The sequence below is a fragment of the Eumetopias jubatus genome, unplaced genomic scaffold, assembly GCF_037043125.1.
Source record: "Eumetopias jubatus isolate StellerSeaLion01/CBP00866 unplaced genomic scaffold, mEumJub1_p1.0 scaffold_9, whole genome shotgun sequence".
NCBI classification, from domain to species: domain Eukaryota; kingdom Metazoa; phylum Chordata; class Mammalia; order Carnivora; family Otariidae; genus Eumetopias; species Eumetopias jubatus.
Genome location: NW_028274815.1, coordinates 38,049,212 through 38,075,060, shown reverse-complemented (window position 1 = coordinate 38,075,060; position 25,849 = coordinate 38,049,212). Strand labels below are relative to the sequence as shown.

At 41.1% G+C, this 25,849-nt stretch overlaps 1 protein-coding gene across 14 annotated transcripts in view; it reads right to left on the bottom strand.

The window, feature by feature from the left end:
• IL36G (interleukin 36 gamma) overlaps positions 1-25,849 on the bottom strand; it is a 114,250-nt gene that overhangs the window by 47,464 nt on the left and 40,937 nt on the right. The window contains exon 2 of one of the 14 annotated variants that reach the window (XM_028122426.2): positions 6,025-6,081. The exons of 11 other annotated variants lie outside the window; for them this stretch is intronic. The gene's annotated coding sequence lies outside the window, so the exon portion shown is untranslated. Of the gene's footprint in view, positions 1-660; positions 807-6,024; positions 6,082-6,654; positions 6,677-25,849 lie in introns of those variants that run through there. 2 more of the 14 variants (XM_028122425.2, XM_028122427.2) reach the window with 2 other exon arrangements.

Genomic DNA, 25,849 nt, shown 5'->3' with positions numbered 1-25,849 from the left:
TTGACATGTATCATGTAGTTGTTATGTACAGTATTTTATACGTGACCATGAGATCAGATATATATCAATTCTACTGAGCAGATGTTCTCTATCCTTACTGACTTTTTTGTCATCTTGTTCTATCAATTATGTACGAAGCACATTAAGATCTCCTATTATGCCATAGATTTATTATTTTGATCTTGAATTTGGCATTACATATTTTGAAGTCATGTTAATTAGGTGCATATAAATTTATAATTTTTTATCTCTCTGGTGATCTGAAACTTTTATCCCTAAGGAGAAACCCTCTATCTCTAGGAATGCTTATTGTCTTAAAGCCTACTTTGTCAGATACAGAGGTCTTCTTTAAATTAAGATTTGTGTGGTGTATCTTTTCCCATTCTTTTCCTTTCAGCCTCTTCCACCTTTATGTTTTAGGTGTATCTCTTGCAAATAGCATATAATTGGGTTCTGTTTTCTTTTCATAATTAACCTTATCATATAATTAACCTTATCATATAAGCAGTTATATGATATAACCATATCATATAACTGCTTACATCATTATGGATTATAAGACATACCAATATTTTATAGATCAATAAGAGAAACACCACCAATTAAACCATGACACAGCATCTCAACAATAGCACTATGAAGTGCACAAATCAATCATACCAGCTTCTCCATGGTTCAAATTTTCTTTCATCAATTCCAAGGGATTTGGCAATTTCTCCTGTTTTACACCGCACATATCTCAGAAACAAAGTGTAACAGACCTTCATCTACTTGTGGCTAGCTTCTTTTTTAGGTATTTGAAAGCTCTTGGTATTTGCCAAAAAAAAAAAAAAAAAAAAAAAGGAATTGCTTCAGTATTATTACCTTTTTACCCTACTGCTCGGTTTTCATGCCAATTCAGAGGGCATCTTTTTGAAACATTTTCAACAAAAATTAAACTAAATATATGGAATAACAATGATCCACAAAACTCAACCGATGACCAAAAAAAGCTCTGACATGTTAACACAACCTGGCAGGACTCACGCAATGCCACAATCTATCATCTGCCTCCCAATTCCAGAAATGTAAAAATATGAGTAAATATGTGTATTAAAATCAATGAAATAGAGCATTTGGGTTTAAAAACCTACCACTGTTATGGTGCCTTATATTCATTACTCCTATTCTGTTTCTTCTCCCCTTTCTTGCTTTCTTTTGATTTGAATATTTTTTGCCATTCCATTTATCTCCCTACTAGTTTGAAATTTATATACTTATATACTTATTTTCTATATTTTTAGTGCTTATCCTAGAAGTATCCCCCATGCATCCCTAAATTATAAAGACTAATGCTAATGAATAACGTTATCCTCCTCCCAGACAATCAAGGATGGCAGAACTCCGGGGCGCCTGGGTGGCTCAGTCATTAAGCATCTGCCTTCCGCTTAGGTCATGATCCCAGGGTCCTGGGATCGAGCCCCGCATCTGGCTCCCTGCTCAGCGGGAAGCCTGCTTCTCCCTCTCCCCCTGCTTGTGTTCCCCCTCTCTCGCTGTCTCTCTCTCTGTCAAAATAAATAAATAAAATCTTTAAAAAAAAAAAGGATGACAGAACTCCATTTACCTCAACTTCGCCCAATTTATATGCTTCTACTGTCATATATTTTAATTTCATATACTTTCAAAACTTTAAGATACTATTATTATTATTATTTCATAGCATGAGTGTTAATTTATTTTCGCCTATATATTTAGTAACTTCTTTGCTCTTCATTTCTTCTTATACCTATACCTTCCATCTGGGATCATTTTCTTCTTATCTGAAGTCTGTATTTTAGGCTGCACTGTCTAATATGGTAGCCACCAGCCACATGTGATTATTTAAGTGTAAAGTAAGTAAAATTGAATAAAATTTAAAATTCAGTTCCTTGGTCTCATTAGAGATGCATTTCAAGTGCTCACTAGCCACAAGTGGCTGGCTAAAGACTACTGCACAGCAAATATAAAGAACATTATCATCATCTTTGAAAGTTCTACTGGTTAGTGCTTATCTAAAGTTTTCTTTCCTGCAGATCTTATGGTAGTGAACGTCCTTTGTTTTTGTTTAGCTGAAAATATCCTCATTTCACCTTCATTCCTGAATTGCCAAGTTCATCATTACCAGAAGGGAAGCTCCAGTGTGTACTCTGCCTGTATCAAGATACTTCCACAGGTCCTACTGTCCTACCATTTGCCTCAAGGAACAGTCAGTCTCTGTCAAAAGGCAATCTTAAAAACTCACGTGGAACTTGGATTTTTTTTTGTTCCAGAGAACAGTCTTATCCATGAGGTCAGAGATAAGTAAAATGCCACTATTGCAGCTGGGAATAAATAAGGAACTGAGTGGGATTTAGTGGGTGAGCCTGGGAAGCCAATCATCACTTATTACATTTCTTTCTGTCAGAAAATGCATCTTTCATTCAAAACTCACTCACATATGAGCTTTTGGAAACTTCAAGGAACCTCTGGCCCCTGTCCTCTAAGAGGGGTCCCCGTACACAAAAGGTAAATGGGGAGAAACTGTTAGTATTTCTAATTATATAACAGTAGGAAAGCACAAATATAAACCACTTTTTAAAAAAGCAAATATTAAAAAAGTGTGCTCAAAAATTTAACTGTTTGACCATGATTTAAAAACTATATATATATATATATATATATTTTAAAGATTTTATTTATTTATTTAACAGAGCAAGAGAGAGCACAAGCAGGGGGAGTGACAGGCAAAGGGAGAGGGAGAAGCAGGCTCCCCACTGAGCAAGGAGCCCGATGCAGGGCTCAATCCCAGGACCCTGGGATCATGACCTGAGCTGAAGGCAGACACTTAACCGACTGAGCCACCCAGGTACCCCAGAAACTATATATTTTTTATATTTGGGGGTTTAAAATATAAAATTATATAAATATAAAATTAAATTTATTAAATATAAAATTATTTAAATTAATTAAACTTATTTTATTTATTCAGCTTTATTTTTTTTATCCCAGGTTGGAATGCAGACTGTAACAAAAGAATCTAAATATAGTAAAAAGGTATGAAATAACCTCACCGCAGGGAGTGAGGGAGAAAGGAAAAGTGCTGACCTAAAGTAACTTTGGAAATGAGCGCAGTCTATAAGACCAAAGGCAAAGGAACTGTACATAAGCACTGCATGCAGTTGGTAAAGTTTCCCACAGAGCGTGGAGTACAAGTGAACAACTTTGAAACCATTATACATGGGTACTGGCATTCAACAATTAAGCAAATGAATGGTGGATGGTAGCAGCCAGGTTTCTCACTGTTACAGGGAGAGTATACAGACAAGCATGGGAAAAAGGCTGAAGTGATTCATGTGGAAATGGATTAGAGACATCAGTATGAACTCAGGTTTGGTTTAATATAGTACAGACAGTTACAAACAGAAATATTTATCAATATATGTATGTGCTTGGGTTGGTATCACATGTATATTTCCCTGATTGGTCAGCTGGGAGAGCCTAGAAGCAATGATACCCAGTACAACAAGCATATCTAGTGCCCAGTTCGTAGTTTTTAATACCATTCTCTAATAAAAAGAATCAAGACTCCTTGGGAAAATGCCTGAAATTCTAGGGCTGAGTCAGGAAATGTACAAGATGGGTCTAGAGTACCTTGTAGTACCAAAAAGTAAAAAAAGCAGGGGAGGCAGTAATTGGGTATGTCAAAGGGACCCCAGAGCCAACTGAAAGGGTTCCCAGTGGCAAAGTTAGAATAATTTGAGCAACAAAACAAATAACATACCATTGGATTATAAAGTATAAAATAAATATCCATGAATCCATACTGATATAAATAAATGATTGAATAAATAAGTAAGTGAGAGAGAACAAATTTCCTCTGCAGAGGAAATCCCAGTAATTTATGTATATACTTCCTCCCTCAAAGAGGTGGAGCATAACTCCTCTAACCTTAGAGGTGTGGGCTGACCCATATTGTCTCCCTTCCAAAGAGTACAGTGTAAAGGCGGGGTGGGGGGAGGTGCGGAGAGGGACATAATATAACAGTGGAGAAATCTGGCAGACACTTCCTCACTCAGCTGATCAAGTCTAACATCAACATTGATAAATCATATTGATAACATGTAATTTTGATATGATGTCATGAGACTGGTACTTTACCTCAATGGTCTTCCTCCCAAAAGCCTGTAACTCTAGTTTAAGCATAAGAAAAATATGAGGCAAACCCCAATTGAAGGAAAATCTATGAAATATCTCAAACTGTCAGTTATTAAAACAAGAAAGTCTGAGAAACTGTCACAGTCAAGAGGGCTCCACACTCAGTGGGAAGTCTGCTTGAGATTCTCTCTCTCCCTCTGCCCCTTCCTCCACTTGTGCTCTCTCTTCCTCTCTAAAATAAATAAATAAATTTTTAAAAAAAATAATAAAATCTGAACAAAGTATGTACTTTAGTTAATAATGATATATCAAGCAGCATCTGGTGGCTCAGTCAGTTAAGCGTCTGCCTTCGGCTCAGGTCATGATCCTGGGGTTCTGTGATGCAGCCCGGCATCAGGCTCCCCGCTCAGCAGGGAGTCTGCTTTTCCCTCTGCCCCTCACCCCCTTCTCATGTTCTCTCTCACTCTCTCTCAAATAAATAAATAAAATCTTTAAAATAATAATGATAATGATATATCAATATTATTAGTTCATTCATCATGACAAATGTGCCCTAACAACATAAGATGTTAACAACAGAGGAAACTGGGTGTGGGGTATGTGAGTATTCTCTGTACTATCTTCACAACTTTTCTATAAACCTAAAAATATTCTAAAATAAAATGGATATTAATTTTTTAAACATTTAATTTTTTTATTAAAGCCCATATGTCTTTTTATACTTTGGGGTTTTGGATCATGCGGTACATATTCATTTTTTTAAGATAATAACAATAAATGCAAATTCTCATGCTCCTATACCCTGAGCTTCTGATTTAGCTGGCCCAGGATTAAGCCCAGAAAGAGGCTTTTTCACAGAGTTCCCCATGTAATTCTGGTGCCGGTGGTTCAGATCATATTTGGAGAAACACCACCTCTTCCTGATATGTTTTATTTAAAAGTGCAATAAAATGAATGACACAGTTGAGAGCCATTTGGGGTGATTGGGACCTAGCAATCTGCACTAACAGTGTTTGGTCTAGCCTCAAATACAGATAATGATCAGCATCCTACCACAATAAAGAAAAAAAAACGTAACATGAGCCTGAACATAGAGAACAACAGCATCAGGGAGGAATCCAATACTTAAAAAAAAGTAAATAAACCAAAACTGTAGTTGCTTTTTCAGCACTAACTCATTCATTCACACATTCATTCATTTCATTTTTAAAAACTTATTTGCACAAGGCATGGTGCTAAATGCTGAAAATAAAAATGGTGAACAAATCTGAAAAACAAACTGAGGATTCTGGAGGGGAGGGGGTGGGGGGATGGGTTAGCCGGGTGATGGGTATTGGGGAGGGCACGTTCTGCATGGAGCACTGGGTGTTATGCACAAACAATGAATCATGGAACACTACATCAAAAACTAATGATGTAATATATGGTGATTAACATAACAATAAAAAATAAAAAAAAATAAAGGAGGAGGAATTGGGTGAAGAAAAAAAAACAAAAAACTACTCCTAGCACAAGTGTTGTGAAGGAGAGGGGCCCAGCTTATCACAGGGACTTTAATCAAGGGGAAAGAGAGGGCTTCTCTGAGCAAGTGACTCTCGAACTGAGCTCTAAGGGGACATAGGGTTTAACTAGCCCAAGAGGGGAGTTAGTAACTCTTTGGGGTCAGAATGTTTCTGTTATTAATGTTAGAATAAGCAAAAGCAAAGTAAAGGCAGAGCAATGAGGACTCCGTGAGAATTGCTGCATCTCTCTATCTGGCAGGTTAACAGGTCTCACAGACACCTCATCTGTGTGCTTTTAAACTTCATGCTCTCCTTCCCCATCAGAGAAAAAGGATCACTGTCCCAGAAACGGAGACCTCATGGCACCTACCTTTCTTCTTCCCCCACTCCACCTACTCCATCCTCTGGCATCCATAAAGCCAGCTTCCTGACAAAATTGAAACAAATTATTCATGAAAGTCTATTTGCAAGAAAAGGCTTTGGGCACACCCAGGGCATTCGACTGCTCAGAATTCAGCAAAAAATTGAAGGTTTCTTTTTCCTTCCCTCATCTACCCATGAGTTGTGCTCACTTGTGATCCACCAAGGTAAGAGCTTGGGGGGCAGGGGGTCATGTGCTCTTCTCAGTATTTCAAAGTGTCAGGAAAAAAGACATATTTAACCACATTTAGGCCTTCCAAGTGAACCCAGGGATCAGGTCTCTCTGCTTTTAGGTGGAATTTCCTCAACTCTATACTGTGGTCTTATGATCTTGTACTAAGCAGAAGTCATGATGGACCATTGCATGGTTTTACCACACAGTTTAAAACATAAACTAACTCTTGCTTAGTAGTGCAGTTCGTTTATAAAAATCTATCAAAATATACTGTGGAGTTGGCGGGATAAAAGCAGAATTCAGCAAGTTTCAGTAGTGCAAAGACTGGGAACACTGAAACAGCAGAAAGAACTGGTTTTTGAAAGATGCTGGCTCCATCTGTTCCAGGTCTGTGAACTCACTCACCTCAGCTTTTCTGAACCAACTTCTCCTGTTGTAAAGTAAGATCATATTGGCCTCTCTGGACAGTTGTTAGAATCAGAGGTACATAGCACAGGGCCTGAGCAATGGTGGATAGTTCATAGGTGGAGTTCTGATGATGACGATGATGATGATGATGATAGTGACGAAGACAATTATGATGATGGGGATGCTAATAGTAATGATGATGATGATGGGGATGCTAATAGTAATGATGATGATGATGATGGGGATGGGGATGGCAATAATGATAACTTCCCATCTACAGAGATTCTGGATCAATTGGTTTGGGATGAGGTTCAGGCAACAGTACTAATTTAAAGCCCCCCAGATGACTCTAATATATAGCCAGGGTTGACAGCCACTGCCCTAGACCAGCAGTCCTTAAACTCTTTGATCTCAGGACCTCTTTATACTCTTAAATATTAGTAAGACCCCAGAGAAGTTTGTTTTAAAACAAAATTTTAGGGGTGCCTGGGTGGCTCAGTCGTTAAGCATCCACCTTCGGCTCAGGTCATGGACCCTGGGATCGAGCCCCGCATCGGGCTCCCTGCTCAGCGGAAAGCCTGCTTCTCCCTTTCCCACTCCCCCTGCTTGTGTTCCCTTTCTAGCTGTGTCTCTCTCTGTCAAATAAATAAATAAATAAAACCTTTAAAAAAAACCCCAAATTTTAAAATACAAAAACATATACAAATCTTTCATTAGCCATTAGAGCAATGCCATCATTATGTCATATAGCTTTTGGAATACTCCCCTGGACACACATTAAAAAATGAGAAGGAAAAAGGTAAATAATGCTTTGTATGTTATAAAAATAGTTTTGACTTCATGGACCTCCTGATGCTGCCTTAGACTAAACTTTTTACACCTAGGTATTGCCCTCTGCACCCCCAACATTGCATACACACACAGGCACACACACACCACCAGCCTCCATCCCTGGCATCTCCACCACACCTAGAAGAGGGATCACACCCACTGGCTCTCAGTCAATACAAGACCATCATGTTCCACGTAGTCTGATAGATGGAGCATTAGAAAGAGGCTGGGCTGAAGCTCTCCTCAGCTCTGTCTGCTTAAAACAAACCATGAAAGATTTGCAAAGTAAATGAGCAGTGTAAACAAGATTGCAAGATCTGCATGGGCAAATAAACTGTTTTTATGCACCCTCAGACTCTTTGGAACCAGACTAGACACAGCACATAATTGCTTGACCAATCACACATTACCTTCATGACTGGCAAAAACAAACAAGACACTGTTGGCTGACCCAGATGAGTAGCAAAGGTTGCAAACTGTCCACCGTGGGAAAGATGAGAGTCACAGACAAGTTCATCTGGCCCACACAGTGTTATTTTAAAATACTGATTGATTCTCAACATTAAAAGCCAAGAAATTTCACATTTTAAAAAATCTGGATTTGGGGATTTTTTTTTTTTTAAATCTAGCAATACTAAGGCTTTGTTTCCACAGAGGGTTGGAGCAGAGTAATAAATGCGCCTTCAGATGGTGGTTGGGTTTCTTTCTTACCGCAACCCACTTCTTTCAATTCTATCACCTGCCATGCCCTCCAGGTACTGTATTTGGTGTTATATTCTTGGAACTAATACAGTAGCCTTTATTTAGAAAGTTCATGGATCCTGAAGGCCTCTCCTTTTGTGCAAGCTATTTTAGTAAGGTTAGAATCACTCCATTTACACACAGGTCAGGATTACTATAACCTCTACTATCCAGAAGCTCCTCCGAGATCTGATGGGCATGAAGAAGGCCTCCAAAAAGCCAAGAGAGTGGGCATAAAGTACATTGCAACTTTCTCCAGGTAAAGACATCACACCTGGCCAATTTACTTATATTTCACACATAATTCTATAAACTTTTTCCAATCAGATTGTCTAGTTCAAAGATGAAAATAATTAGGAGAAAAAATTTTTCAGTTTGTGAACATAAGAAAGAATCCTTTCCCCCCCAAACCTGCCCTTCCCAAAAAAACACAGTCCAAGGAATTTTTTTCATCAAGATTAATGGTGGATATAGGAAGAAATGCTCTTCCCAACTATAATACCACAATGATTAAGACAGCGTGGTATTGATAGAGGAATAGACACATAGATAAATGGAACAGAATAGAGAACTCAGAAATAGACCCACACAAATATGTCCAATTAATTTTTGACAAAGGAGCAGAAGTAATTCAATGAAGGAAAGATACCCTTTTCAATAAATGGTGCTAGATAACTAGACATCCACAGGCAAAAAATTAACTTCAACCTAAACCTCAACCATATATAAAAATTAACTCAACAATGGGTATTATATAAGACTGATGAATCACAGATGTGTACCCCTGAAACAAATAATACATTACATGTTAATTTAAAAAATAGTTTAATGTAAAAAAAGTAACTCAAAATGGATCACGGACTTAAACAGAAAATATAAAACTCCAGAGAAAAATCCTGGTACCTAGGACTACACAAAGAGTTCTTAGACTTGACACCAAAAACATGATCCATAAAAGGAAAAATTGATAATTTGGGATCATCAAAATTAACATGCTCTGTAAATGATCCTGTTAAAAGGATAACAAAAACAAATTACAGACTGGCAAAAATATTTGCAAATCATGTATCTGACAAAGAACTTCTATCTAGAATATACAAAGAACTCTCAAAGCTCAACATTTAAAAAATAAACCATGCAATTAGAAAATGGGCAAAAGGGGGTGCATGGGTGCCTCAGTCAGTTAACTGTTGGATTCTTGATCTCAGCTCAGGTCTTGATCTCAGGGTCATGAGTTCAAGCCCCACATTGCACTCCACACTGGGCATGGAGACTACTAAAGGAAAGGAAGGGAAGGGGAAGGGAGGGTAGGGGAGGGAGGAGAGGGGAGGGGAGGGGAAGGGAGGGGAGGGGAGGGAGGAGAGGGGAGGGGAAGGGAAGGGAGGGGAGGGGAGGGAGGAGAGGGGAGGGGAGGGGAAGGGAGGGGAGGGGAGGGAAGGGGAAGGGAGGGGAGGGGAGGGGAGGGGAAGGGAGGGGAGGGGAGGGGAGGGGAGGAAGGAAGTAAAAAGGGCAAAAGACATGGGCAGATATTTCACCAAAGAAAATAAGCGAATGACAAGTAAACACATGAAAATATATTCAACATCATTAGCCATTAGAAAAATGCACATTAAAACCCCACTGAGATATCACTCCATACCTATCACAATGGCAAGAATGAAAAAATAGTGATAACACCAAATGCTAGCAAAGATGTAGAGAAACTGGATCATTCATACATTGTGATAGAAATATAAAATGGCATAGCCACTCTGGAAAATTGTTTGGCAGTTCCTTATAAAACTAAAAATGAACCTACCATATGACCAAGTGCAGCAATTGCACTCTTGGGCATATATCCAGAGAAATTAAGATTTAAGTTCATACAAAAACCTATACTTTGATGCTTTATGTTCACTTTATTCATAATGGCCCCAAACTGGAAACTATCCAAATGTCCAAGAGGCAACTGGTTAAACAAACTGTGGTACATCCATACCAGGGAATACTACTCAGCAATAAAAAGGAAAGAACTATTGATATACCCAACAACTTGAATGAACCTCAAGGAAATTATGATGAGTGAAGAAAAGCCAATTTCAAAAGAATACCTACTTCATGGTTCCATTTATATAATATCCATTAAATAACATAATTATAGAGATGGAGAACAGATGAGTAGTAGCCAGGGGTGAGGAGAACAAAGTGGGTGTGGGAGATGTGTGGGGTGGCACAGTTCAGTATCTTGATTGCAGTGCTTACGTGGAGCTACACATGTAATAAAATTGCATAGAGCTGCAGACACACACAAATGAGTGTGTGTGTGTAACTGGGGAGATCTGAATAAACTCTGTGGATTATACCAAGGTCAGTTTCCTGGTTTTGCCATTGCACTGTAAGAAAGCAAGATGATAACACTGGGAGAAACTGGCTGAAGGGCACTCGGAGTCTCCCTTTGCACCTTCCTGCCAATTTTTAATTATTTCTAAATAAAATGTTTTCTTAAAAGACTAAGTCATTTAATTTTAGAAGGCCCCTTTTACTATTGGAACTCATATTTCTCTGTAATGATCAAGAGACAGCACTAGTTGTCCCTGGCCTCCTGGGGCTCACAGCTCCCGCTGATTTGTTCTGTAATGCTGGCCAAGCCACTTCTCTTCTCTGCCCTTGATTTCCCATCTTCAAAATGAAAACTGAATGACTGTTAAAAACTCTTGCAGTTCTTGAAATGAAGAGCCTCAGATGGCCTGAAGAGACTGCCATGTAATATAAATGTGGGCTTTTTACTCAGTCAACCATACAAGAGAGGGCAAAAACCAGGGCATGACAACCAAGGAGACATGTAAACAAGGACCATTAGACATCTGCTCTGGGCCCTGGAGCCCAACTGGTGTTGCCAGCTGGCAGAGTATGAAGACAATGGGGGCTTTTAGAAAACATATGAGTGGAGCTACAAGGGGAGAAATGAGAAAGATGTGGGAGCAGTGCCAGTCCTCACATGATTCAGCCACACATATGTATGGATATGAAAGACACAGTCTGCAAGCCAGACTCCACCCTGGCCTCTCCAGTCCCCACCAGGTGGCAGGATTTGGTCATAGTCTTACTGCCTAAGCTGGTGCCCAGACACCAACATACTGAAGGCATTTCATCCAGTCCCGTGGCTTCAAATACCATCTCTTAGCCAATGATGTCCATGTTTACATCTTAGCTCTCACCTCTCCCATGGAATCATGACTTGTTTGTCTAATTGCCAATCTCACATTGATATTTGGCATTTCAAACTGCAAATGGCCAAACCCAAACTCTTGCCTCGCTGTCATCCAAACCTGCTTCTTCCCAATCTTCTCCCTCAGGAATGGGCACGCCCGACCTGCCATTCCTCTACAGTCTATTAACAAATCCTGCTGACTCCACCTTCCAAGATATATCCTAACTCTGTTCACTTCACTCCGACCCCACTGCTACTGCCCAACCCCAAGGGTGGGGCTCTTCTTTTGTCCTCTGGATCTGATTCCCTGCTTTACCCTACCCCAGTAAGATGATCCCTTTACAGTGTAAATTAGAGCATGTCACTCCCCATCTTAAAATCCTCCAGTGGTTTCCTGTCTCACTTAAAATAAAATCCAGATTCTTTACCCTGGCTAATAAGGCCCCACCTACCTCTCTGACTTCATCACCCTCCTCTCCGTCACTCTCTGTGCTGCACTGACCTCCTTCAGTTCTTCCAATATGGCAGGGTTTTTGCACTCACTGTTGCCTGTGCCCAAAGCAGAGGCTCCTCCCCAGATGTTCTCATGCCTGGCTCCTTCTCACGGGCACCCCTCAGAGATTTTCCCTGACCAACCTCTCTCAGGTTACATACCCGCAGCCCTCCCCAACATGTTTCATTTTCGTCATTGAGTATGTCACTATCTGAACATTTTCTTAATTTATTATTCATAATTCGTCCCTTGCCTGTCCACCATGGGAATATAACCTATATGTGAACAGGCATCTTGTCCACCTCGTCACTCCAGTGGCTATAACATAACCTATTACACAGCAGATGTTCAGTAATATTTGTTAAATGAATGACTTACTAGAGGTCCCCTGTGCTTCCCTGGCTGTATAAGTATGTTTGTCCTGGTTTCCTGACAGACAGCAGTTCTCCCACTATGACCGCAGGCCTGCCTTGATTTATTAGACTGAACCCTAACCCCCAAGCTCACTAGTTTCTTACTCTTGGAAGCTGAATCCTGGTCCCTAAACCTCCAGCTGATGGCAGAGACCTAGTTTCCAACCAGATGACCTAAAATGAGACCTTGGCAGAGGGGCGGAGCAAGATGGTGGAGGAGTAGGAGACCTGGATTTCGTCTGGTCTCAGGAATTCAGCTGAATAGGGATCAATCCATTCTGAACACCTATGAACTCAACAGGAGATCGAAGAGGAGAATAGCAACAACTCTCTGAACAGAGAAGCGACCACTTACTGGAAGGTCTTTTCTGATTTGTATAGAGTATATTTGCTGGGGACGTTGTTAACCTGTTAGCATTTTGTTCTCTCATTCATCTATTCTCCTCTGGACAAAATGACAAGATGAAAAAAATCACCTCAGCAAAAAGAACAAGAGATAGTACCGTCAGCCAGGGACCTACTCAATACGGACATTAGTACGATGTCGGACCTAGAGTTCAGAATCATGACTTTAAAGATACTAGCTGGGCTTGAAAAAAGCGTGTAAGTTACTAGAGAAACCCTTTCTGGAGAAATAAAAGAACTAAAATCTAACCAAGTCAAAATCAAAAAGGCTATTGATGAGGTGCAATCAAAAATGGGGGCACTAACTGCTAGGATAAATGAGGCAGAAGAGAGAATCAGTGATATAGAAGACCAAATGATGGAAAATAAAGAGGCTGAGAAAAAGAGAGAGAAACAAATACAGGACAACGAGGGCAGAATTCGAGAGATAAGCGATATGATAAGATGAAACAACATTAGAATAATCGGGATCCCAGAAGAAGAAGAAAGAGAGAGAGGGGCAGAAGGTATATTGGAGCAAATAATAGCAGAGAACTTCCCTAATGTGAGGAAGGAAACAGGCATCAAAATCCAGGAGGCACAGAGAACCCCTCTCAAAATCAATAAAAATAGGTCCACACCCTGACATCTAATAGTAAAACTTACAAGTCTCAGAGACAAAGAGAAAATCCTGAAAGCAGCTCGGGAGAAGAGATATGTAACCTACAATGGTAGAAATATTACACTGGCAACAGACCTATCCACAGAGACCTGGCAGGCCAGAAAGGACTGGCAAGATATCTTCAGAGCACTAAACGAGAAAAATATGCAGCGAAGAATACTATATCCAGCTAGGCTGTCATTGAAAATAGAAGGAGAGATAAAAAGCTTCCAGGACAAACAAAAACTAAAGGAATTTGCAAACACGAAACCAGCCCTACAAGAAATATTGAAAGGGGTCCTCTAAGCAAAGAGAGAGACAAAAAGCGGCACAGATCAGAAAAGAACAGAGACAATACACAGTAACAGTCACCTTACAGGCAGTACAATGTCACTAAATTCATACCTTTCAATAGTTACCCTGAATGTAAATGGGCTCAATGCCCCAATCCAAAGACACAGGCTATCAGATTGGATAAAAAAAACAAGACCCATCGATATGCTGTCTGCAAGAGACTCATTTTAGACACAAAGACACCCCCACATTGAAAGTGAGGGGGTGGAAAACCATTTACCATGCTAATGGACACCAAAAGAAAGCTGGGGTGGCAATCCTTATCTCAGACAAATTAGATTTTAAACCAAAGACTGTAATAAGAGATGTGGAAGGACACTATATCCTACTTAAGGGTCTATCCAACAAGAAGATCTAACAATTGTAAATATCTATGCCCCTAACATGGGAGCAGCCAATTATATAAGGCAATTAATAACAAAAGCGAAGAAACACATTGACAGCAATACAATAATATTGGGGGACTTTAACACCTCCCTGACTGAAATGGACAGATCATCAAAGCAAAAGATCAACAAGGAAATAAAGACTTCAAATGACACACTGGACCAAATGGACTTCACAGACATATTCAGAACATTCCATCCCAAAGCAACAGAATACACATTCTTCTCTAGTGCCCATGGAACATTCTCCAGAATTGATCACATCCTAGGTCACAAATCAGGTCTCAACCGGTACCAAAGGATTGGGATTATTCCCTGCATATTTTCAGACCGCAGTGCTTTGAAACTAGAACTCAATCACAAGAGGAAAGTCAGAAAGAACTCAAATACATGGAGGCTAAAGAGCATCCTACTAAGGAATGAATGGGTCAACCAGGAAATTAAAGAAGAATTAAAAAAATTCATGGAAATCAATGAAAATGAAAACACAACTGTTCACAATCTTTGGGATACAGCAAAGACAGTCCTGAGAGGAAAGTATATAGCAATACAAGCCTTTCTCAAGAAACAAGAAAGGTCTCAAATACACAACCTAACCCTACACCTAAAGGAGCTGGAGAAAGAACAGCAAATAAAGCCTAAACCCAGCAGGAGAAGAGAAATCATAAAGATCAGAGCGAAAATCAATGAACTAGAAACCAAAAGAACAGTAGAACAGATCAACGAAACTAGGAGTTGGTTCTTTGAAAGAATTAACAAGAGTGATAAACCCCTGGCCAGACTTATCAAAAAGAAAAGAGCAATGACCCAAATCAAAAAATCATGAAGGAAAGAGGAGAGATCACAACCAACACCAAAGAAATACAAACAATTACAAGAACATATTATGAGCAACTCTATGCCAGCAAATTAGATAACCTGGAAGAAATGGGTGCTTTCCTAGAGAGGTATCAACTACCAAAATTGAACCAGGAAGAAATAGAAAACCTGAACAGACCTATAACCACTAAGGAAATTGAAGCAGTCATCAAAAATCTCCCAACAAACAAAAGCCCAGGGCCAGATGGCTTCCCAGGGGAATTCTATCAGACATTTAAAGAAGAATTAATACCTATTCTCCTGAAACTGTTCCAAAAAATAGAAATGGAAGGAAAACTTCCAAACTCATTTTATGAGGGCACCATTACCTTGATCCCAAAACCAGACAAAGGCCCCATCAAAAAGGAGAATTACAGACCAATATCCTTGATGAACATGGATGCAAAAATTCTCACCAAAATACTAGCCAATAGGATCCAACAGTACATTAAAAGGATTATTCACCACGACCAAGTGGGATTTATCCCTGGGCTGCAAGGCTGGTTCAACATCCGCAAATCAGTCAACGTGATACAATACATTAACAAAAGAAAGAACAAGAATCATATGATCCTCTCAAAAGATGCAGAAAAAGCATTTGACAAAGTACAGCATCCTTTCTTGATCAAAACTCTTCAGAGTATAGGGATAGAGGGTACCTACCTCAATATCATAAAAGCCATCTATGAAAAACCTACAGCCAATATCATTCTCAATGGGGAAAAGCTGAGAGCTTTTCCCCTAAGGGCAGGAACGCGGCAGGGATGTCCACTCTCACCACTGCTATTCAACATAGTATTAGAAGTCCTAGCCACAGCAATCAGACAACAAAAAGAAATCAAAGGCATCCAAATCGGCAAAGAGGAAGTCAAACTCTCACTCTTTGCAGATGATATGATACTGTATGGGGAAAACCCAAAAGACTCCCCCCCAAAACTGCTAGAACTCCTACAGGAATTCAGTAAAGCAGCAGGATATAAAATCAATGCACAGAAATCAGTGGCGTTCCTATACACCAACAACAAGACAGAAGAGAGACAAATCAAGGAGTCGATCCCATTTACAATTGCACCCAAAACCATAAGATACCTAGGAATAAATTTAACCAAAGAGGCAAAGGATCTGTACTCAGAAAACTATAAAATACTCAGGAAAGAAATTGAAGAAGACACAAAGAAATGGAAAAACGTTCCATGCTCATGGATTGGAAGAACAAACATTGTGAAGATGTCAGTGCTACCTAGAGCAATCTACACATTCAATGCAATCCCCATCAAAATACCATCCACTTTTTTCAAAGAAATGGAACAAATAATCCTAAAATTTGTATGGAACCAGAAGAGACCCCGAATAACCAGAGGAATATTGAAAAAGAAAAGCAAAGCTGGCGGCATCACAATTCCGGACTTCCAGCTCTATTACAAAGCTGTCATCATCAAGACAGTATGGTACTGGCACAAACACAGACACATAGATCAATGGAACAGGATCGAGAGCCCAGAAATGGACCCTCAACTCTATGGTCAACTCATCTTTGACAAAGCAGGAAAGAATGTCCAATGGAAAAAAGACAGTCTCTTCAACAAATGGTGTTGGGAAAATTGGACAGCCACATGCAGAAGAATGAAACTGGACCATTTCCTTACACCACACACAAAATTAGACTCCAAATGGTTGAAAGACCTAAACGTGAGACAGGAGTCCATCAAAATCCTAAAGGAGAACACAGGCAGCAACCTCTTCCACCTGAGCCATAGCAACTTCTTCCTAGAAACATCGCCAAAGGCAAGGGAAGCAAGGGCAAAAATGAACTATTGGGATTTCATCAAGATAAAAAGCTTTTGCACAGCAAAAGAAACAGTCCACAAAACCAAAAGACAACCGACAGAATGGGAGAAAATATTTGCAAATGACATATCAGATAAAGGGCTAGTATCCAAAATCTATAAAGAACTTATCAAACTCAACAGCCAAAGAACGAAATAATCCAATCAAGAATTGGGCAGAAGACATGAACAGACATTTTTCCAAAGAAGACATCCAAATGGCCAACAGACACATGAAAAAGTGCTCAATGTCACTCGGCATCAGGGAAATCCAAATCAAAACCTCGATGAGATACCACCTCACACCTGTCAGAATGGCTAAAATTAACAAGTCAGGAAACAACAGATGTTGGCGGGGATGTGGAGAAAGGGGAACCCTCCTACACTGTTGGTGGGAATGCAAGCTGGTGCAGCCTCTCTGGAAAACAGTATGGAGGTTCCTCAAACAGTTGACAATAGAGCTACCATACGATCCAGCAATTGCACTACTGGGTATTTACCCCAAAGATACAAATGTAGGGATCCGAAGGGGTACGTGCACCCCAATGTTTATAGCAGCAATGTCCACAATAGCCAAACTGTGGAAGGAGCCAAGATGTCCATCGACAGATGAATGGATAAAGAAGAGGTGGTATATATACACAATGCAATATTATGCAGCCATCAAAAGGAATGAGATCTTGCCATTTGCAACGACGTGGATGGAACTGGAGGGTGTTATGCTGAGGGAAATAAGTCAATCAGAGAAAGACATGTATCCTATGACCTCACTGATATGAGGAATTCTTAATCTCAGGAAACAAACTGAGTGTTGCTGAGTGGTGGGGGGTGGGAGGGATGGGGTGGCTGGGTGATGGATAGATGAGGTGGCTGGGAGGGTATGTGCTATGGTGAGTGCTGTGAATTGTGCAAGACTGTTGAATCACAGATCTGTACTTCTGAAACAAATAATGCAAGATATGTTAAGAAAAAAGAAAAAGAAGAAGATAGCAGGAGGGAAAGAATGAAGGGGAGTAAGTCGGAGGGGGAGAGGAACCATGAGAGACGATGGACTCTGAAAAACAAACCGAGGGTTCTAGAGGGGAGGGGGGTGGGGAGATGGGTTAGCCTGGTGATGGGTATTAAGGAGGGCATGTTCTACGTGGAGCACTGGGTGTTATGCACAAACATGGAATCATGGAACACTACATCAAGAACTAATGATGTAATATATGATGATTAACATAACAATAAAAAAATTTTAAAAATAAATAAATAAAATGAGACCTTGTCATCACCCTGCCATGGTCTGGAGGGCCCTAAAGAGCTCCCAGCCCTCTGTAGCTTATCATTCAGGCCCCAGGTTACATGTTTTTTTTCAAGGAAGGCTGTCCTCGTTATGCCCCTACAGGGTCCCTCCCTGAAGAGAGAGAGAATATGCTCAGCACCCACCCCTGGGAGGAGAAGCTGCTAATCAGATGCTCTGACATGCACTGGGGTGCTTTTGACCAGGGAGTGGGCTAGTAGTCCATGGCTGTGCCCATGTCCACTAACTCCCTGCACACGCAGAATGGGCCCCCTTGCCATGTGGAATACTCTGAGGAAGACCATGCTTCCTAAGACAGATTCTGCCCATACTCTGCCTCAAGAGGGAAGGTCCAGCCATCCTCCCTTCTTCTTTCTGTTTCCTCTCCCAGGTAGTAAATATACCTGGTCAGAGCCTTCCGGAAGGAAGCCCAGCTGTCCATCACACTTTCTCCATAACAACTCTCATCCATGTGGCTGGCTTGTACTAATTCACACACTTAACCATCCATATTCTGAGGGAAGTAAACTTGAACGAGGCCCTTCTCCAGCCTTGAGCCAATCCATGGGCCCCCCCAACACAGATACCACAAGAGCCCTATATTGAGCGTCATCAGTTGCTTGTCCAATTGTTTACAGAATTAGTCCTTTGTTCTCTGTTTTGCACATATAGATTCCCTTATAGGGAACACAAGAGGGAAGGAGAGATATGTAGTAAGATTCAGCCATCAAATCTTATCCCCAAAACTCTAAAATCTAACTCCAAAAGTCATAGCACATGGTAGGTACTCAACACATACCCACTGATTGATTGAGTCCAAGTAGATAGGACAACATAACCTAAGATCCTAGGGGTAGGAAGATCCCAGGCTTGGTTGGAGAGACCAGAACTGGGCTGCATGGCTGAGAAAGTCCCACCCAGCACCCTAGTGACAAAGAAAGTCACCCCATGAAATTCAGAGATTTCTAGAGGTTGCTATTTCACCATGCCCTTCTGCAGGCGACCCGTCTTCCCCCACTTGCTGGCATGAAAAGCTTTTTCTCCTCCCGGGCCTGTGCGTGAGAATCCCTGCAGCAAACAGTACACACGAGTTTTACTGTCACCTCCACCCAGTAGTCCGGGTGTGTGGCCCGTTTGAGGACATCTAAAGTTGGCTTGTCTGCTAACTCACTCTGGTTTGGGAAACCTAACCACATCTCTGGCCTGTTTCCAAACATCAACTTCCTTGTTTCCTTCATCCCTTATGAGTAACAGCACCTCTTCTCAGTAATTTGCCCAAAAGCCCAAATCCAGTGTTAATAAAAATTATTCTTTTGGGGGTGCCTGGGTGGCTCAGTTGGTTGAGTGTCCAACTCTTGATTTCGGCTCAGGTCATGATCTCAGAGTCATGGTATCGAGCCTCACATGGGACGCTGTGCTCAGCACTGGGTCTGCTTGTCCCGCTCCCTCTGCTCCTCCCCCTGCTCTCTCTTTCTCTCAAATAAATAAATAAATAAAATCTTTAAAAAAATTATTCTTTTGTCAGTGCCTGGGTGTCTCAGTTGGTTCAGCGACTGCCTTTGGCAAAGGTCATGATCCCGGGGTCCTGGGATCAAGTCCCACATCGGGCTCCCCCTGCTCTGCGGGGAGCCTGCTTCTCCCCCTGCCTCCACCTGCCACTCCTCCTGCCTGTGCTCTCTCTCTCTCCGTGTCAAATAAGTAAATAAAATCTTTAAAAAAATTATTCTTTTGTAACTTTTCAATCTTATTTTTTAAGTTTTTATTTTACAGTTCTCTTTAGTAAGAGCGCCTAAGTGAAGATTATTTTCATTTAAGAAAGGTTAAAACTCAAAGATGTGACCATGGCCTGAAGATCCCTATTAAAATGGCTAGAGGGAAGATGTAATATGACAGTCTAGAAATATGTTAACAGTGATTGGTTTTGAAAGACAGGAATAGGATGATTTTCTTCAATTTTTCCATACTTTCCAATTCTCTGAAAAGACCTTATATTACCTTGATAACCGGGACCAAATCCAAATGCTTAAAAAGACCAACACTCACAAACATGGAAACCAGGGCAGAAAAGAAACCGCTAAAGGCCAGAAATTATACTTAATGTGAGAAGAAAACGGGCATCTGAGGGAATGGAAATGTTTTCCCTCTATGCTATGTTTCCAAAGTTTCTCAATGAGCCTTATTGCTTTTAAGAATAAAGTATCAAATAAACATTATATTTATGAGAAATCAAATTCATGAAGAAGGGGAGAAGGTCTTTGAGGTATCTTGTCAGATGCTACACTTCCATGAATTCATGTTAACAGAATATGGTGTAATAAGACCAGCAAAGCACACAATTATTGCAAAATCAGGGAAAACCACTTCACATCACCCCTTGGCCTCCCAGGCCAGTGTCATAACTGAAAACACATGTTGTGGTTGATTGTGTGTCACAAATTAGAATGACAGGGCAAGAAAAGACAAACAAAAACCCTCTGACTAACTAATGGCAGCCAACACAGACGGCCTTGGTAGCTCCACATGCTGGTCTACAAAAACCGGGAAGAAGCAGCTTCTGTGACCACAACAGGAAGGATCTTATGCCTTTAATGAACAACATTTGAATTATGCTCCCCCATTTGCATACCATTTTCCTGCTCATTATCTTATCTGACCAGTCTTAGGAGCTGGCAAGACAGATATTATTATACCTGACAAAAGACTTGTATACAAGATAGATAAAGAATAAAAAATAAATATGGAACTCTTTTGTAATGATTTTAAGACCCAATTACATTGGAGGTTGGGAGGTTCACACACACATCCACTGAGCAATTCTCTGCAACACAAGCTGGGTGTCCTATAATTCAATTCAAATCTAACACATCTCCCCAGAGATAGTGTCAGATTCCACAGTTTAAGGGCTCAGTCCCACAAAACTGCTCCCCACTTCAGATGCCTGTCACAAATAGTAGGTTCCCAGGTTACCCACAACTTCTGTCTGACTTGACTACAAATCAGGGGTTCCCATGACCCATCCTAGGGTTTGATTTGTAAGAATGTCTCACAGAACTCAGGGAAACACTTACTTATGTTTACCAATTTATCAAAGGATATGATAAAGGATACAGATGAACAGCCAGATGAAAAGATCAATAGGGTGAGGTCTGGGAAGGTCCCGAGTGCAAGAGCTTCTGTCCCCATGGAGTTGGGGTTCATCACCCTCCCAGTGCGGACATATTCACTCACCTGGAAGCTCTCTGAACCCTCTGCTGGCGTGCTTTTATAGAGGTTTCCTCATGTGGGCATGATCAATTATTAACTTCATTTCCAGCCCCTCTCCCCTCTCATGACAAGCCTTTCTAGTAACCATTCCTCATTAGAAGTCCACCCAGAGTAGCCTCGATAGAACAAAAGATGCTCATAGTGCTCTTATCAATTAGGAATTTATAAGGCTTTTAGGAGCTCTGTGCCAGGAATCGGGGGCAGAGACCAATGTAAATATTTTCTATTATCTCATGTCTTCTGACACAGTAAGATAAACCACCAAATTTTTTAAATGGGCAAAAGATTTGAACAGAAGCTTCACCAAAAAAAGATATGCGAATAGTCAATCAGCACATGAAAAGATGCTCAACATTGTCAGTCATCAGAAAAAGAAAATTAGAACCACAATGAGATGTCTCTCTATACTCACTTAGATATCTAACATTAAATAGAACAAAAAGTGTTGGCAAAGATATGGAACAACGGGAACTCTCACACATTGCTGGAGGGAATACAAAATGGTAGAGCTGTTACAAAGAACTCTTCGGCAGTTTTTACAAAGTTAAACATACACTTACCATAGGATCCAGCAATTCTGGTCCTAGCTACTTAACCAAGAGAAATGAAAACATCAGTCCACATGAAGACTTGTACGTGAATGTTCATAATAGCTCTACTCATAATTGTTAAAAGCTGGAAACAGATCAAATATCCATCAATAGTTGAGTGAATAGCAAATTATGGTACATCTATAAAATGAAAAACTACTCAGCAATAGAAAGAAATTAACTATTTACAAACAAACAACAAAAAACACAGCCACATTTCAGAAACAAGCTGAGCAAAGAAGCCAGACATGAAAGACTACACAGTATATGATTTCATTTATATGAAATTGTAGAAGAGACCAACTGAAACTGCAGTGGTAGAAAGTAGCTGCGTGGCTGCCTGGGGATAGGGTAGGAGGTTGGCTGCAAAGGGGAAAAAGGGAGCTTTAGGGTGTGGTGGAAACATTCTATGACTTGACTGAGGTAGCAGTTTCATGAGGTTTTTGTTTGTCAAAACTCACTAAATTGTACATTTAAAAATGGGCATTTTATTATATATAAATTATACCTCAATAAAGTCGATTTTTAAGGAAAAATAATAGGCTAAGTGTGACCTCATTTAGGCCAGTAAATAAGTAAACACTGTATATGTACTATGTATACATGCAAAGGAAAGGGTTTAACCTAGAAGGATGCCAACCAGCTGACACATGGTTATCCTGGCATCAGGGAGTTCATTTGGGAATGAAGAGGTATAAAAGGGGACTTGGAGGTTCTCTTCTGCAAATTCTGTGTTTTGTTTGAATTTTTTGGCGGGGGAAAACAACTTAGAGGAGGAGGAAAAACGAACTTAAGTGATTTGTGCAGGGAACACCAAAAGCAGATGGAATTCAAGTCTAAGCTTTCTAATTGTATGTGTGGGAATAACCCAAGTTCCAAGAGGGGGCTCAAAAGGAAGATGTTCTCCATCATCTGTAGTTCATTCTAACAATATGCAAAACCACAGCCAAATGCCACTTAGAAAACTCCCGAACATGAAAAACATTGCCAAATTTTAGTGAGAACACTGTAATGCTGTGGTTGTTAAATAAATGTTTGTCATTTTTACTATTAACTTCTTGGGAATGGGAAGAGCTATCTTTCAGCCTCCTCACCATCAGCTGTCACTTTGGCAGGGACAGAGCTCACAGATTCATCTGTCTTAATATTCTCCACTAAGCCCACCTGAGCTGAGGCAGCTGCTCAACCTTCCTAGCCCCACCAGGAATGGTTCTTTTTTTTTTTTAAAGATTTTATTTATTTATTTGACAGAGAGAGACACAGCGAGAGAGGGATCACAAGCAGGGGGAGTGGGAGAGGGAGAGAAGCAGACTCCGGCAGAGCAGGGAACCTGATGTAGCCTGATCCCAGGACCCCAGGATCATGACCTGAGCCGAAGGCAGACACTTAACCCAGGCGCCCCGAGGAATTGTTCTTTGAGCATTCTAGAATGCTACAGCCTAGACCTCGAAAAATCCTGCATCTTACCCCAAAAATGTGAATCATAGCAACTTTCATATCAACTATCTTTTAATGCCCACAGACTGGGCACACCTAAAAATGTATTTTCAGTTTTAGAATAGTGCCTGGCACCTTTAAGCACTATTTATGGCAGCAATAAATTGACATAAAACTGAAACATAAAAAAATGCCAAATTTCTCTTAAAATACTTTTGGGGTGGTTTTGTGTGTTTGTGTGTGTTTCCCATATCTTTACTGAGTTTAGCTTTTCTATACTAAGGTCCATAACACCCTGGACTGTTGAACTCACCAAGGGGCTTCCTCAGTGGCACATGAAATATGAGCACATGGCCACTAGGTGGCGGGAGAGAGTCCCCTGCGGGGAGGCGGGGGAGTGAACCCCAGCTCTTCCCACGAGTGACGTGAACCAGAGTTTTCAAATAAACAGAGATTCTGCTTGTTAAGGCCTCCAGAGCATGCCTATTTAGTGATGAAAAGACCATACTTCAGAAGAAAACTTTATGGCCAATTCATTTTTAAAGACGTTTCCAACTTAAGGTTCTGAACGCAGACACTTTCCAGCAAAGCAGTCATTTACCAGCCCCAGGGACCTTGGTCTCCTTTGCTTGCACATTCACTGTTCTTAAAGCAGACTAGAACCGAGACAACATCTAGCTCACCCTTTAACCGCTTTTTCAATATGAAGGATTTTTATCTGTCACTGCTTCCTTTGGTTTATCTCTCTCCAGAGAGAAATTGCTAATACAAAAGCAATTAGCCCAAATCTGGGAGTGGAGAGCGGGAAGCCTTGGTGTCAGGGTAAAACTGGAGAATTGAACTAAGGATTGTGTCTGCATACATCTGCTTATTTTCTTTTGCCCTTCCTCAACCACTCTCTGCAACCCACTCCACCCCCCAGCCTCCCAAACTGCCCCAAGAAAAACTGGTTTGTGGACTTAAGGAAAGGAAGGTGACAGTGTCAGAGTGATGGCTATCTCAGGGATTTCCAAGGGCAACTTTGATTCCATGTGACATCTGCCTTACCCCCAAACTACACCCTTCAAAGCTGCAACCCTATGTGCAAAAGCCAGAGAACCCTGCCCAACTAGACTAAAATAGGCTGCCCTGGTGTGGAAAGAAAAGGCTCTGGGAAGAAGAGGGCCCAGGGAGAGCCTGTCCTCCAGCCCTCTCCTTCTCCAAGCAGAGCCCCATAATGGGCTCAGAAAACCTGGGACATTGGACACTTGGGTGGCTCAGTCGTTAATCGTCTGCCTTCAGCTCAGGTCATGATCCCAGGGTCCTGGGATCGAGCCCCGTATCGGGCTCCCTGCTCTGCGGGAAGCCTGCTTCTCCCTCTCCCACTCCCCCTGCTATGTTCCCTCTCTCGCTGTGTCTCTCCCTGTCAAAACAAACAAACAAACAAACAAACAACAAACCTGGGACAAAAAACCAGATCCATTTGGACATCTAAGGAGCCCAAGGGAGCTGCAAGCCTCACAGAAACTACAAATAACAAAAACAGTAGCAAGAAAGGTCTGGACAGAAGCATAGACACATGCAGTTTCCTGTGGCCCCAGGAAAGTTTGGAAAAACTTCCAGAAGCTGCCCTTATTCCATATCTCAGCAGTGAGAGAGGCCTGTGGGCCTGAAAGCTGGTGGTTGGGAACAAGAAGGACACGAAGTAACCTGTGATGGGAACCATGGGGAACAAGGTCAACGACCAGAGGCCAGACAGGGCCAGGCAGAGCTCCGCCATTCCCAAGAACCACCACAGACCCGTTGCTACTCCCCACCAACAGCTCTATGCTGTGAAGACCCCTCAACACTTTGGGCGCCCCCATAGGAGAAAGGGAGGAGGGGTGGAACCCTGACCTGGCTGAGTTTAAACCTAAACGATTGCGGAATTGTTGAATTGCCTGAGTTTACCTGAAAGAAACAAAAACCGAGGGCTTCGATCAGAGATGAAAGGGAATTATAGAAAAATGAGGGAAGTTCCACTTGTGCTCCCCGGAATATGTGGCCTGTGAAATGTGTTCACAACCAGGAAGATGACCAACATCTGAGTTCTGACCAAAGGGACACAGGCTGACTTCTGTTTCTGGACCTTGAACAAAGGGCAGGGAAATCACAGTTTCAGGGCACAAACTACGAAGCTCACAAAGAAGGAAGTGAGCCCCAGAAAATGAAACAACATTTTCTAAGTTGACATCTCTGTGAGGTGAACAAGTGTGATCCCCATTTTGCAAATGAGGAAACAGGCTGAGAGCAGTCGAATGACCTCTCCACAGTTGCTTGGCTAGTGGGGGTAATTGAGTTCAAACATGAACCTGTCAGTCCTACGCCTCAAACTTGCTCTCTTTTCATCACATCTTCACAATATGTGAAATGTTTGACTTTCTGAAATCAAAAAATAATAATAATAATAATCTAGGCATAACCACCATGATCTCACCGTACTTCTTGCTGATATTTTCAA